Here is a 17,031-nt window from a genome sequence, read left to right as displayed (position 1 = left end):
TCTGCGCAGATTAGCACACTCCCGAGATTAGCGTGCCCCGGGAATATTGCGCTAGTGTAAGAAATCACAAATTAGCCAAAAACAAGAAGAGATTTGCAAAGTTAACATATGTTTTGGCCTAAAGCGTTTGCATGTTATTAGATGACTTTGGTAATTACACTTCCCATATTCTAAAGCACAGGTTTTAAATTAGCATATTAATAATGCTTTAAGATATTCATGGCCAAAAAACATATTGTTACTAGGATAATCTGTCAAAAAGTCAGTGTTACATTTGGCATAAGATTAGTTATGAATTACAGCATTAAAGGTTTAGGCACTGATTTAAATTTAAATTTGATCGAAAGGTTTTACAGATACTATAATGTAAAAAAAAAAAAGATGTTTTTTCAGACAGCTACTCTTACTTTTGAAACTTTAGTAATATTGCATCAGATTTATATAGTGCTTTCATCCACACTCAAATTCATTCACTCAACACACGGTGGTGGTAAGATACTGATGTAGTCACAGCTGCCCTGGGACAGACTGACAGAAGTAAGGCTGCCAATCTGTGACTTCGGCCCATCTGCAATGTGGAAGTGCCTAAGGATCTACCAACAACAGTTGTTGCCACAGCTGCCCCACTGTGGCACTTGGTATTCCTCAGCTGCCCCTTTCAGTTGACTCTATATGCACAACAATAATTGTCTTACAGTCTCATCTCAGATTTGCATAAATACTAATAGTGTACAGGTATGAGCACAGGTTATCATGAATTCACACATAGAGGACATCTCTGTTGGTTCCTGTGTGAACACTGAATGTCACTTTTCTGAAAATCAAAGACTGAGCACTTCTGCTTCTGCGCTTGTAAATAAAGAAGTTGACACACCGATGAGCTACAGTGTCACTTAAACCTTAATATAATAGACAGAAAGACTAGACTTGTTTTGAAGCACTATATATATATATATATATATATCAGGCTATCAGAGGTGAGGTGGGTGAAGTGTCTTGCCCAAGGACACAACAACAGCATTACATTCATGCATTCATCTGTGGGAGCTGGAGTCACACCCCCAACCTGTGGGTCCGTGGGTCTGAACGCTCAACCAACAATGTTTATGTCCAGAGTGGGATTTGAACCACCAACTATGCTGATAAGTGGAAAAACATTTTGAGCACACTTGATAGACCTGGTTTAGTTCTGGTTTAATGCTCCACTGTGTTTTTAAACTCCATACACCTTCACTAGAATCATTCGGATAATTTCAGCCCTGGAATTTTGAATATCTAAAGGTAAAAGTCTGCTGTTAACTTGAAAACTATCACTACATGACATCACAAGGTGGAACAGAGCATTTTGAGCTTTGGAGATGTAGACAGACTAATAATAAAGGATTACTCAAACATGTGTGAATGAAACCAAACACAACTCCAGATATGTTTTTGAGTAGGTAATAACATTAAAACATGTCTTAAAGCTCACATGCATCAATTTCATATGATATTGAACTTTTAATTTTAATATTTCTACAATTAAGATCATGCATTATGGGAAAAAAGTTGATAGAGTTGCAAAGTTGACACAGTGTTAATACTTTAAGTCTTTTGTAGTGGAAAGAGGTTTCAGAAGAGTGTGTGAAGGTGCAGCTAAAATCAGAGAAGAGATGCTGAGGAGATAAAACTGTTTCGTGGCCTTTTCCTTCCTCTTTTTTGGAGTGCAGAGGTGTGAACATGTTATTCTGATCTGTCACTGTCCTGCTCTAAGAAACACGCCCCTGAGAAAGTGTTGAGCAAACTGAGAAGCAGCCTTATAAGGAAGAACGTTAACTCACCAATCTGCTATGCTATGTTATGCCAAATTAGTGTGACTGTGGCCTTCGTAGCTGTGTCATTAGGGGTGTCAAATTATCGCGTTAATTGCGATTAATTAATTACAGTCATATTTAGCGCGTTATGTTTTTTAATCGCGTTAATCTCATTTTTAATCTCTAACTTTAGTGTTTCTGTATGTGAGTTTCTTTATTATAAAACCTGTTTTTATGTGTTGTTGGGACAACAACAACACACACACACACACACACACACAAAACACATTTATACATTTTTTTTTTTTCGGTAATTCCACTCATTGCCGGAAACCCACACAAAACGCGCGCAGTAACAGCGATGTAAACGTCATGTTAACGTTCGCGGCGTCAGTCGCACAATGGACGAGGTCGAAGAGCCAGTAGAACAGAGCAGCAGTGCACAGGTAAAAACACATTCGTGTCTTGGAAATTATTCTCCCGACGTGAAATATAAAAGAAAATAACAAATATAATATCGCCTGAAAACAACCTGCATAGGCTCATGATGTCTGCACTACTGTCCTATAGTGACCTGCCACATGAGGGGACACGCACACACACAAACACACACAAACACAAACAAACACACACCTTCATCATCGTCATTAACCTGAGAACGCGCGGACCACGTTTCCTTCCGTAGTTACTGCGCGGACACCGACGTGCTCCCGTGAGCCGCGTGTGGATCGTGTTTTTCTCGCGTACGCGACGTAAACCGCGCTTCCTCCTGTGCGCCTCTAAACCAGAACTAACACCAAGACTAAAACCAGGACTAAACCAGGACTAAACCAGGACTAAACCAGGACTAAAACCAGAACTAAAACCAGGTCTAAACCAGAACTAAAACCAGGTCTAAACCAGGTCTAAACCAGGACTAAACCAGGACTAACATCAGGACTAAACCAAGTCTAAACCAGGACTAAACCAGAACTAACACCAGGACTAAAACCAGGATTAATCCATTCCAGGACTAAACTAGGACTAAAGTAGGTCTAAACCAGGTCTAAACCAGGACTAAAACCAATGATCTCATATATATTTCTCTATCAATAATATTTTTAATATGGTTAAGGAAAGACTGGACTTTTTATTGTCTTTAAGTAGACAAAAGTTATTATGTTCAGATTTCCTCGTCTTTGCTACTTTACAGTAAACAGTTTCTTATTCATGGAGACTTGGGCTCAACAGCCAAATTGGAGAGATTTGTTAAACAATAAATGACTTTATAAAGTCACTTTTTTAAATCTATATTAGTCTTTTGATCTGCCACAATAATGTAATAATGAATTTAAATGAAAATACCTCAAATTGAAGGCTTTTCTCAGCAATTTTTAGGTGAGATTAAAATGAGATTAATTAGATTAATTAATTACAGATCATAATTAATTAATCTCTAAATTTTTTTAATCGCATGACAGCACTATACTTTTTCCTGGATTGTGACATACTATGACATTAAAAATATCTTTCTTCATGGAGACAATTCACCAAAGACAATATCAATAGGTTTAAAGCCATAGTGTGGAAAATTTCGGGCAAAATATCAGCATCTTCTTAGGGATAAGCAGGTTCACCTTTAAATGTTCTCTATCTTTTATGTATCTTTGAGGGTCTGCCACTTGCTTGTTTCCATGGAGATGTCTGGAGTGACACCTCATGACAAAAGTTACAGAGCACATCTTTAATTTGGTAGTACTTCCAAATTCTGCCCCGTAACTGCTTGTCTCCGAGAGCTTCATTTGGGCAGAGGCAAATGCTATAGGTGATGCCACACTCCCCTAGTCTACTTCTCTATACAGTCTGTGGGTAAAATTAATAAAAGGACAATGTTGCCATATAATTATTACAAAAGAATCACTTCTGTTTAATAAAAGGGAAGAATACAGTTTACCATAAGAACATTCTCTATGGGATTCCCCGGTAAACATGCACCTTGCCTCACCTCCAGCTCTAAGCTTTAGGACTCAAAGGTCATCCCGCTCTTACTGTAATAAGGAGGCCATAAAATGATTGACAGTGTCTTATTTGCCAAAGATATTAAAATGGCAGCTTATAGTAATGCATTTGAGTATTTGAAATAATCTGTAGTATACGACCATAGGATAAAGTGTAATCCTGCATCACGGTCAAATGCCAAGTTATATTTCCGTAGACTTTCTGGAAGTAAAACCATCATTCATTTTACCTACAGACTTTTGCGTTTTAAAGGTTCAGGGGACTCCACTAGGCCAAGATACAGGTCAGATCTGTGGAGAGGCAAGGTAATTTTTTTTGCATAAAACACCTTAATAAATACATGATAGATAATAGATTATAGATTTAATGCCATATACTGTGCAACATTTCAGGCCGAGCAGTAACATCTACATAGAAATATGCAGGCAAAATTTACTGTAAGTAGTAAGTACTGTAGTGAAGTATATATTTGAGGTATCTGTAATTTACTTAAGCACATTTTAAAGTGGATTCTTTTTATTTTTACTTTTGAGATCAAGTGTGTGTGCTTTCTTCTCAAGTGTGTGTGCTTTCTTCTCCACTACATTTCTGAACAGGACTGAAAAGTAAAAGTATTTTTTTTATTATTGTTTGTGATTTATTTATTTTTTTTACATATTTGTGATTTGAGGAAACAAAAATATACAAAAAAAAAGCTGGAAAAAACAATTCAGTTCAAAATTCAACATACATTTTTATCAATACCACTACATTTGAAGCTTTAATAGAACTCAAAATATGTGTGAAATACTTTTATGTTATACTCTAAGTACATTTTTAAACAGATAGATTTTTTCATGTGATACTTTTATGAATATTTTTGCTCCAGTATCAATCAATCAATCAATCAAACTTTATAGAGCCCTTTACAACATTCAAGGTGGCCAAAGTGCTTTGCAATACAAGCAAAATATTGCGAAATATTAAATAATGACATAAAACAAATTCTGCAAAGTGTCACTACATTACTAAGTGTTATGCAGTGTTATGTATCTATACTTTTGTATCTGTGCTTTCACTTGAGTAACAAAATAGACTACCTCTACCACCAGTGCCCTAGGTTTTGTTAGTAAACAAAATCAGAAACAGACAAATGAGTGAGGTGCAAGGAAGATAAACACTGATGCTTTGACTCCAGCAGGTAGACGTCAGTGATGTGAGCATTTGTGATCTTTATTTATGTATTTATTACACAGAGCGTGCATACTGACACGCAATAACTGTATAATGCGCCAGAGTGAGCCAAGTCTTTCACCAGTTGTTTTGAATACACAATTAGAATGTCAAGTATAATACACACAATGCTGCTAAATGCTGCCCTTGTGTGAGTCATTTTATCGTCTTTTGTCATGGAAAATATGTTTTTCAGGGGCATAGACACTAGGGATGTAACTTCTTGGTATGTTATTTTCACGATATGCATCTCATGGCACAATATTTATTGAGTTATTCTGTAAAAATGCCTTGACGAGCTTTGTTTCTGTCATAAACCACTGTGTTCAGATTTAAAAGTGCTTAATAACTGTTATTTCATCGTGTATATTAGACTGAAACAGCAAAAGACCATTGTCTTTGTAGTTCCCTGTGTTTATTTTAGCTATTGCTGCACCATAACAATGAATTTTAACAAAGAAGCTTGAGATTTGATATATGTTGATGGCCTATGATATTATTGTCAGACTTTTGATGACACGATATCATGATATTTCGGTTATTGTTACCCACATCCCTCACACTGTTGGTAACAGAGAGGCTGAGGAGGCTCGTGGTCCTGCTGCTGCTATAGAAATGGAGCAGATTAGGACAGGATTTAAAACAGTACAAATATCCAGAGGGGGGTGTGTGTGGAGATTGACTGACAGTGAAAGATAAGCATTCGCATATAGGAACACAGTGTTATGTGCAGTCTTATAACATAAAGTGACCAAGCAAGGCCTTTAAATCCACTCTTTATATTAAGATGAAGAGGTTCAAATCTCACCTTTATTAAATACTCTGAACTTTTCACCTTTGTCTGATAAACCGGTTCAGCGTATATTCATTGCCAACAGGGAAATATAGCAATTGTTCTCACGTAAAGTGCTACAGTAGTGGTGTCATTTGGCAAAACACTTCACCCGCATGGCCAACTAACAGCTAGCTCACAGGAAGGGCAAAGGAGCATCAATTTTAGTAATGCGAACATGCTTTATATAAGGTGCACGACCTTTGACCTCTGTGATTTCTGGATCATCACTTGAAAAAAATGCTTATCAAGAGATGGATAGATAAATACATACACAATGCAAGTTGTTATCATAGCTTGGCATGGATTTCAGAGTATGACATACACACTGTATCTTTAACTCAGTTGATTCTTACATGCATTCTTATGGTGACCGGACTCGCCTCTCCACACATGTGACCTGTAACTTGGCCTAGTAGCATCACCTGCTTGCCTCTAAAGAGACAAGTCATGTTAATGCCAAACTATGGTACATTATAGATAAAGCAGTAACATCTCCATGGAGACGAGCAGGTGGTGGACCTTCCAACAGAAATCCTTTATTGAATTTGTGCTATTTATTTATTAAAGGCCCTGTATACGATTTATCTCAGCAAAATTTGTCTTGTACATATATACTGTATCGTAAGCAGCACTTGAAGTCCAAATAAGCCTGATGTGAGCTGTCTGCATCTTATTAGAATGTGTTTTAAGTGAGGAAGTGTGCAGTAGCATGCTAGTTGTTATTAACGTAAGCGTCTCAGCAAAACTCTGGGAAAAGTGCATCAGTGTGATGAATAATTAGGATGCTCTGAATGCGTAAAGTAAGTGAGGAAAAACTTTGGACCACTACAAACTGTTTGAACTTTTACATTTTTTAAAATTTTTTAAACATTAGCTTTTAATTAGACAGATTCTTAATGTTAATCTTTATGCATGGAGCCATAAGTCTACTAGTCCATCTGACAGTGAAAGTTGCCATAACAGTGCGTGTGTGGTATCAGTTGTATTGCTATAACAGAGCATTCATTATCTTCAGTGATAATGAAAGTGGAAACAGTGAGTCCATAGAGTGTCCCACAGAAATGCCCCTCCCAGAGACGAGAGGACGAAGGGCACAGGTACTTTCCATCATACTGTATATACGCAACAAAAAGTGCAGGTGATTGAGTAGAAGTCATTTAAATCAAGAGTTTCAAAGTTCAAGTTTCAAAATCAAGAATAAACAGCAAGTGTTAGTAAGACTGTGCTGTTAGTAAGACTGTGCAGTTAATCACACTTTGACCAAATCAGATACCAGAAATCATGATCACATCGGTGCATCCCTATAAATGATGAGGTTCGAGGGACCAAGTTTTTACCACCGCAGCCACCCCCTCCCTCTGGAACTTACTCCCACAATCCATCAGGAACTCTGTCTCACTGCAGCACTTCATATCACTACTAAAAACTCACCTGTTCAAGCTGACACCCCATGATTCCCTTGTTTTCTACAGTGTCACTTCCTTTTTGTTTGTAAAGCGTCCTTGAGTGTCCAAAAAGCGTTATATAAATCCGATGTATTATTATTATTATTATTATTATTCAACATTTGTAATTTAACCTTACTAGTGTATGTCACGGCAAAGTACAGTGTTATCAATTGGAAAAATCTGGCTCTTGTTCCTCCATCTCGGAGCATGACATCATCATGAGCGAATACCTGTCAGCTGTAACATTTCGCACATCACACACTAACCTGGAGGTTGTATGTTCTCTCTCTGCCCATCAGTGCATACTACCATTGTGTCTTTAGGCAACACACTTCCTGGGTGATGGTAAGAGAAGACAAAATAGTTGCACTTCTATGAGTCAGTTAGACCCAGTTTGTTTAAAGCCAACTGATATTAATAATAAAGCTATCTGAGTTACCACAAAATATCATTGTGAAGTTGTTGTGAAGAATATTGTTTTTGAACCTTTTAATATCCATGGGTAAATTTTTATGGTTAAAAAATATGTTTTATAGACTCTATTTTAAAGACTTTTGAACATTCCATAGACAGAATATTTCAATTTGGATGGTAAAAAAGTAATTTAAATGTCCTTTATTATGATCAAATTAATCTTTTGAGCTTTAAACCATGTTCTAATGCTATTACCTCATCAAAAACATACAGAACACATAAAAGGTATCTATTAACTTAAAAACTACCACTTCGTGACATCACAAGATGTGACAGTGCATTTTGAGCTTTGGAGATGTAGACAGACTTATAATAAAGGATTACTCAAACATGCATGAATGAAACAAAACACAACTCCAGTTATGTTTTTTATGAGGAAGCAACAACAAAAAAAAAGATAAAAAAATAGCATATATGTGCCCTTTAAATGCTATGGCAATGATTCGGATTTCACCTCTGCTCTAAAATCTCTAGATAATTGGCTATTGTTTATGTATGTGAGTAATACATATTTGCAGTAAATCTACTTTCTCTCCTGGTCCTATGAGGTACTTTTTTCTGGTACAGCACCAATCTTCCTGATGGAGCTGTTTTTCCAGTTCAACAGCAGTAAACAAAAACATGACACACAATATGAGAGGGAAGAGGATTAAGCTTTATTATGAGGAATTTACTGTCACTGCTATTGTCACCAGGAAGAGATCATAACATACTGAAAATTATACACAGTCATACAAATGGGAAAATACTAAGACTAACACGGCTGCCGCCCTGTCTCGTATATTGTGGTGCAGATTGGCAGCCTCACAATGTCAGTCAGTCCCAGGGCAATTGTGGCCACAATAGACTAGAGCTTGGAGTGAATGACTAATGACAATACTGTGGCGCTTTGAGATGCTTTGAAAAGCTTTGAAAAGCTTTGAAAAGCTTTTTACAGCGCATTGCAACTGAAAGTAGATTATTATTATTGTTACGAGTGCTGCTACTACAAACTTTTACTATTACAATTACTTCTTTAAATGAAAAGGTCAATATTAGACTATAACGTTGTTTCTTCCTCGCAAACATACCTGGGGTTGTGTTTTGTTTTTTTTCACACATATTTAACACACAAGCCCTGCAGATTTAGGCGGAGTTCTTCTCTCAAACTGAAGATCCCCTGTTCTACCTTATGATGTCAGGAAGTGCTTCACTGTGTTTTCCATACACCTTCACTTGAATATTTGAATATTTTCAGCCATGGAATTGCCAATCTCTAGCTGTTAACTTGGAAACTACCACTTTATGGCATCACAAGTTGGAAACAGAGCATTTTGAGCTTTGGAGATTAAAACAGACTAATATTAAAGGGATACTCAGACATGTGTGCATGAAACAATACACAGCTCCACGTATGTTTTGGATGAGGTAACAACATTCTTACATGGCTTACATCGAGTCAATTTTGCGTAATATGTAACCTTTAAATTCTTGGCCACTGGACCTAGACTTCCTTCCGTACCTATTATTACCACTGTGTATTAGTTGTATGTGTTTAGCTAAATCCAGATATGGTACAGATCTATAAAAATACTGTACAAATACCATCCATTCTGAGTTGTTTACCCCATGCACGGCCTAATGCCATCAGATCTTTAGCAGAGATAATCCAGGACCTTAAATATGTAAAGATTACTCTTGTATTATTGTGGCCTAGGGTTTAAGACTCGGAGGTGTTTTTGTCAACACTGTTTTCAGAGCGGATCAGAAAATGGAAAGCAATCCTTTGTTTTGTTTTGTTTTGTTGACTTAGGCTTAAACTTAGACAAACTTTATTGATACAGAAGGGAAATTACAAAGTTACACAGTAGCACACTCAATCACAATATAAAATAATAACAAAGACCAAATGTATAAATTGCAAAGAAGAAGACTGGTGTCAAATAAGACATAATTATATAAATGTAAATGTAAATGTAAATGTAGAAGTAAAACAAACAAAAAAAACATATAGAAATATAGTAATACAAATATATTTCAGTTATTCACAAAATATCTTAAATAGACAGTGCAAAGATGAAATAGTGACTGACAGGACATAGGTTTATCTATTGCATAAAGATGAGATGTTGCACAGTTGTAGGGAGTATTATCTGTTGCATAAGGGTGAGTTGTTATACAATTGTAGGGAGTATTATCCATTACAATTATCTGTTACATTAGGATGAGTTGTACAGTTGTAGGGAGTATTATTATCTGTTGCATAAGGGTGAGTTGTGGTACAGTTGTAGAAAGTATTATCTATTACTATAGGGTGAGTTCTTTTACAGTTGTAGGGATTATTATAATATGAATGTAGTCCTGTATCTCTCACTGTTTGAGCGGAGTTGTAGGAGCTTGTTGGGGAATGAGCTTCGTTGTCCCTCTATAGTCTGATGCAGTGGGTGAGTTGTTGTACGGTTGTAGGGAGTATTATCTGTCCCTCTATAGTCTGGTGCAGTGGGTGAGCAGGAGTGTCCATGATGTCCAGTGTCCTTCTGTCCCTCACGGTGACAGATGTCTCCAGCTCACAGCCGATCACATGACCAGCTTTTATTTTCACAGCAAAATCTGTAAAGGTAAAAGCTAAAAAAGCTGATTTCATGTTATTGGGAAGCTAGAAATGGACTAAGTATTGGTTTTAGTTATTACTATTCCACAATATGGCATTAAACATGTCTACTTCCATGGAGACAAGCAGGGGGCGCTAACCAGGTCAAGTTATACAGGTCTGTGGAGAAGCAAACCCACTCTCAAGAATGCATGTCTTTGCAATAACAAAGCTAGTTTACATTGCAGTACACCTTTTAGTAACGTTTTATTGACGTAATTTTGCTGAGTAATTTTTCCACGGAAACAACTGGAAGGGATCCAGTGTTTCACTAGAATAATTTACTTCATTGAATTCAGCCCTCGTATTTCTAATTTCAATTTTAATTTGAACAAAAAATAAAAGGCAGCTGTTAACTTGTTTGTAGACTGACTAATAATAAATGATGACTCAAACATGTGTGAATGAAATTAAACAGAATTCTAGATAAGACATAAGATAATTTTATGTATTATAGAAACATTAAGCAACCTTTTGTAATTAGTTTTTATCATTTTGCATTAGACAGTTGTGGTAAAATTCCACGTGTTCAACAAACTTTGGCTCATTTCCACATAACTTTCTTTTATTCAAATTCTCACAAAGACATGTTTTCACTTTTGATTTATGTTCGTGTCATACTGAAAGGCTCTTAATCATGTCACAGTGCACTAATTATTGTGTAACTAGAGCTGTTGCTGTTTGTTCGGCTGGAGTCATAGCATCTTATCAGTTTAAAGGGCTGATTACTTTACAGTTGTATTATTTCGAATGAAGTGCACGGCCCCAGTGGCACGCACAGCTCTGTGAGTCAGTCTGCACTGACAATGAATCAGACACACAAGACTCCTTATGTTTACTGATTGGGATGGGCATTTAATTACACCATAAAAATAAGAGTCAAAAGGTTCTGTTGTTGTGTTTGATAATTATATATATCACTATTTCACCTTTTGCTTATTGACAATATCAGCTCATCTTAACAATAGAACAGTTCATGACCTTGGGACAGATTCTTACCTGCTGTGTACTGCCATCTCTTTGAGAGCCTTATAGGCAGAAGGTTCTGGGTTTGATTTTGCATTTGGCCTGCAACGATTAACTGATTAAACGACTGACTGGTTATGATAATTACAATCATTATCTGGATGATACAGACTAACAGACAGGTGCACTCCAACATCATTTAGCAAAAATATAGACTATTTAGTTTGTGAAAATGTACAGGGAAGCATTTTGTGCATTTGTGCTTTTCTCTCAATTGGATGTAACAGTAGTTACATTTTTTGGCTTGTTCAGTCCAATCAGATCGACCAAACAGATTCAAGTATCTGCCATGACTTTTCACATTTTTCAGCTCTTTCAGCAGGTTTATCCCAGAGACACTGAAGTACAGGCCAAATGCAGAGAACAACACACGGGCACATTAGTCAAGAGGAGATGGAAGCAGGCTGTGATTGACTATGTGTATAATTACACGTAAAGGTCCCTTGACTCAACATAAAACAGAAACTTTTCACATTTTTACTCACCCAACATTCCCTCATTGCACAACCTGTTTTGATTCTTCCACAGATGAGAGGAGTTCACTTTCTATTGCTCAAGGCGTCTAATGTCTCTGTCTGATTTGACACTCCTTCAGTAAACATGAGGGTTAGCTAGACTCTTTGGCCCCTGTAGGTAAACATAAAGATAGAGGAGGAAATGGGGAGAACACTGTATTTGAAACCTACTTCCTTTTAGATGAGCTAACCACTGTAAAACCACTCACTCACTGCTCCTGAGAGGTTGTGTCCAGGAGCATGAACATTTGTAAGAAGTCTGATATTCGCTGTTGGGTCTGCGACCTGCTTGTGTAGATTGTCAGAGTTATGTTCCACAGTATGGCATTAAGCTCATTTATAGATTTCTTCAATGACAGGTGTTTTAGGGCGAAAAACATTCAGATCAACAGGCATTCCTACAACTTGCCTCTCCACAGATCTTGGCCTGGTTCTCGTATAGCAGATGAGTCAAAGGCTGTGGAACATTCCAGGAAAAGCATGACATCTCCTTGGTGGTGGATCCCCTCTAGAAAAGTTACATAATTCACCTTTAACTAATACCAGAGCCCTGTGCATTTCAGAACATATTTGTAGAGGTCTAGATGACAACAGTTGTTCTCTTTTTTGTCAAATTGTGATGTTTCCATTGTGTTTAATCTTCCCAATCAGTTAGTGAGTTAGTAGTTCGTTTTTATTTGCTTATTAAAAAGGACAGAACAGTTACAGTTTCCACCCTTGCCATGTCCACAGACCATTCAGAGAAGAAAGTGTGCAGAGAGAGAGGTTGTAGGGTGAAATATGAATAATAAAGATGTAGAAATACAGATGTAAACAAACAAGAGAGAGAGACAGAAGAGAGAGAGGTTGCAAGAGAGAATGAAAGAGAGACAAATGAGGGACACAGAGAGAAAGACAAATGTAGAAAGATCAATAAATTAAAAAGAGAGGAAAGATAGCAAAAGAAAATTTTATTCTGTCAACTGGACAAAAGTTTTTTGAGTGACGCCATTTCGCTGCTCATCCAAGTGGCTTCTGCAGCTCACCAAAACTGAAGGTACAGAGACGAGAGATTGAGCTATACAGAAAGACAATCAGATTAGAAATTAAGTTATTGAATGAGGAGAGAAAGAGAGAGACAAGGGAGAAAAGGAAACAGGAGAAAGAGAGAGAAGAGAGGGAGATGTTTGGTGAGTGAGCGAGAGAAAAAGAGAGAGGTAGAGAGATAGAGAGGCTTAGAGCTCGCCGGGTCAGGAGAGCAGACAGATCAGAAAGTCTGGACTGTGTGTAAGACGTGACCTGGTCCCATTGAAAAGTCTCACCTGTTTAAAGTGCACTGATCTAACTCTGTAATCTAATGTAACACAGAGAAAGGCTCGTATGCCACACCATGGTACCACAATACTAAAGTACTAAAGAATAGACTTGATACTTAACACTCTTTCCTTAGACAATAGAATGTAATTTTCAACATTAAATCATAGTACTTTCTTTTATATTACCATGTGTTGATCTGTGTAATCCCTCAGTGGTCCAGGTAGGTTCCATAGTGCTCCATGGGTGTATACAAGTCTGTGTGCTCTTATACATGTTCTGATACAGCTCAAGATCATTCTAAAGCTATTCAAAAAAGGCTAATTTCTGTCCTGTGAATGGGAATTTTTTAGTATTGATACCTGCTCTGATCAGTATCTAGTTTCAATACTGGTTTTAGTTTTGATTAGAATCCGATTTTCTATTTTTCAGCCCTAGTATAAACACATTCTTAAGAAAAAGAGACAGAGATAACAAAGTGATCGAGCCTTTCATTGAGGAGATAAGGCTCGCACGATAAGTTTCATCTTTTAAGTCACTTAAGACTCATTTTTATCGGTTGGATTTCCTTGAACTGGTTTTAGCTTGACTTTATTCCTTTTTTAAATTCTATTTCTTTCTATTTATTTTTATAATTTATTGGATTGTTTGCATCATTGTCTGTTTCTGTTCTGTTTCTTGTATAGCACTTTGTAAATTGTTTTTAAAAGTGCTTTATAAATACAGATTTATACTTATTATTATAATGTGCTTGTGATGGCAGTGCATTATGTTTGAAATCCATTTGGAGTCTTCTGTTTTACTTGGAGGATAATGGATGTTTATGTTCAGATTTTTTTTCAGATTTTTGAGTTTTAAGACATTTAAAATGACATGTAAACAGTAAAATCATCTTATCTCTTTCTGATCACAGCCCCGCTGATTACTTGCATGATATTTTGTGGGTTGCATGTCAGTTAAATCATCTTAAATGTCCAGAAATCAGATAATACTCAGATTTTGATGTGCATGAACGTAGCGATTGTCTGTAGTGGTTCTTAGTCCATCTGTAAACATTAGGAAATAATTTAATTTGAGTGTTGAAGCTTGTTATGTATCATGAAAGCGCTAGTAAAATAGTATTAAATGTCCTCAATGCCAATCTTAGACATTGCACTACAATTTCAAACTCCCTAAATTCTTAAAAAATAGCATAATATCTATATCTACGTTACAATGTAGTTTCCTTATCAAAAATATACATGGAGTTGTGTTTTGTTTCATTCACACATGTTTAACACACAAACTCTGCATATTTAGGCTGCAGGGTTCTTCTCTCAAACTGAAAACACTCTCACAGAAAGTGCTCCACTGTTTTTTAAACTCCAGCCACCTTCACTAGAATCATTTGAATCATCTGAACGCTGGAATTGCCAAGCTCTACTGAACAAAAGCTAAAAGGTCATGACATCACAAGATTGAACACAGCATTTTTAGCTTTGGAGATGTAGAAAAAGTAAAAGATTGAAACAGAATGAAACTGAAAAAGCATTTCAGATATGTTTTTGATGAGGTAACAACATTCTAACATGGCTTACAGCTCACAGGAATCCATTTAGTGTAATATAGGACCTTTAAAATAGCCCATATTAGACTGCCGTGTCTCTACAGTTGTCCCAGTCTATGTGTGATTATGCAAAAGTGTGTCTGGTTCACGGCACGTCCTCTTAAACCAGTCCACCCAAAGTCTTTGTCCAGACTCTAAACCCTATGAGCCTGAGACTAGACTGTCTGTGAAGTACACAAAGTAGCGGTAGTGTAGTAGTCCAATCCTCTCCCTCTCTCTCCCCTCTCCCTCCATCTCCCTCTCTGTCCCCCTCCCTCCCTCTCTCTCTCTGCTCTCTCCTTCTCTGTCTTGATGGTGGTCAGAGAGGCCGTTCGCACAGATTGTCAACCTTGCTTAAATCAGTCTACCTCGGGGCAGTTGTGGCTACTGACGTCTAACACCATAGAGTATATAGTGAATAAATAATGTTTAAAACTGTATGGCAACTTTGAGTGTCTGGAAAATCTCTATATAAGACTGTTGGACTTTTTTTTTTTGCTTAACTTAAGTACACAACTAGTTTTATTTCTATTTATTTTACAACAATGTCCATTCATCTCAGTGTGTTTCTTCTTATAAAGTGTTTTAAGTGGCCAATAATATCAAATTTGTGAAAAAAAAAAATCCACATATATTAGTTAAATTAATGTTGCAACGTTGTCAATCAAATGACTGATTGTGTCACTGAGCAATACACTTGACCCACATTGCTTATTACATATTACTGCAACCTCTCAAGTGATCTCACTGTTTGTTGACCTTGTTTTTGCGCCACAGGTGAACTGACCTCTGCACTGTGTGGATGGTGTGACCGAAAGTAAATGGGTTAGCTCATACTCAGACAGGTGTCGCGGGCTTTTCCTTCTTTTTGACTTAACCTACATCCCTCTCTCCCTCCATCTCTCGCCCTCCCTCCTTTTCTCTCTCTAGCCAGCTATTTCCCGATGTATGTACATTGCCAGTCAAAACTTTGGACACACTTTTTCATTTATTTTTCATCTTTATTTCCATGATTATTTACACTGTAAGCTTCAAAACTATAAATGAACATATATGGAATGTAGCAAACAAAATTAAACTTAAAATAACTTGTTTTAGATTTTATATTTTTATAACAGCCTTTACTTTTTGCTTTGAACCCTGCCTTGCACTTTCGTCATTTCTTGATCCTGACAAAACACAGCTGTAAAGTGAAAACCATTTCAGGAGACTTCAACATGAAGCTCCATGAGAAAAGGCCAAAAGTTTCTAGTGCTGTCATCAGAGCAAAGGGTGGATACTTTGAGGATTTGAATCTAAAATATAAAAAATTGTTGAGTTATTGAACTTTTTGCTACATAATTCCACATGTCTTGCTTCATATATTTGATGTCTTTTTTAAATTGTAGAAAATAGTAAAAATAAGGAACAGTATGTGTCCAAACTTTTGACTGGTAGTGTACGTATCTCCAAGAAAGAAAAAAAACAAAAAAAACACCAGCGTTATGTATTATGTGGATGCGGGAGGGTTAGGGGGGTCTTAAGGGGTCTTATGGGTAAAGATGTAGGTCAAGAAGATAGAGGCACCAGATTGCTCGTTAAGTGCCCATCCAAGCAAAAGTGTACTGGAGTGTGTGTTTTCTATGTGGCATCAGGCCGACCATCTGCCCACCCTTTATTCATTCATTTAACCACACACAAAACAGATATTAGGTCCCAAGTGCGCATCACTCTGTTGTTGTCCTAGAAGAAGCGCTAGCCAGATAGGTTAGGGTCACGTGATTGGAAACGAGGCTCGCGATTAGTCGGGCCGGTAAGCTATAAACGCCACGCGTGGAGTCGAGGTAGCTCATAAGCAAAGTGGGAGCATAGGAGGCGACAAAACGAGAGAAAACTGGATGTAATTTTGTAAAAGAAGTTGGAGGAAGACAAAAGCAAGAAACAGCCAAATATGGAGCCTACAGCTGAATGAATGTGATGTAAGTGTTATTTTGTATTTGGTTTGTTTAGTTCCTAGAGTTTCATTTTAAAATGTCAACAAACAACTGAATAATCTTCCTAAGAACTGTGATTTCCAGTGAATGAGGAAGGAAGCCAAAAAGTGATAACGATCTGTAGCAGTGGTAAAGACTGCAAGGAGTTTTAAAAGAAAGTCTCTTGATTTAATATAACTGTAATGTTTTAAAATAAGTGGTTCTGAAGTGCATTCAAATTTGTGGCAGTTATTTTTCCTAAATGTTTTGA

Source organism: Boleophthalmus pectinirostris, unplaced genomic scaffold (assembly GCF_026225935.1).
Source record: "Boleophthalmus pectinirostris isolate CB_2022bp ecotype Guang Dong unplaced genomic scaffold, ASM2622593v1 HiC_scaffold_21, whole genome shotgun sequence".
NCBI lineage: Eukaryota > Metazoa > Chordata > Actinopteri > Gobiiformes > Gobiidae > Boleophthalmus > Boleophthalmus pectinirostris.
Note: the sequence above shows the minus strand (reverse complement) of the source record.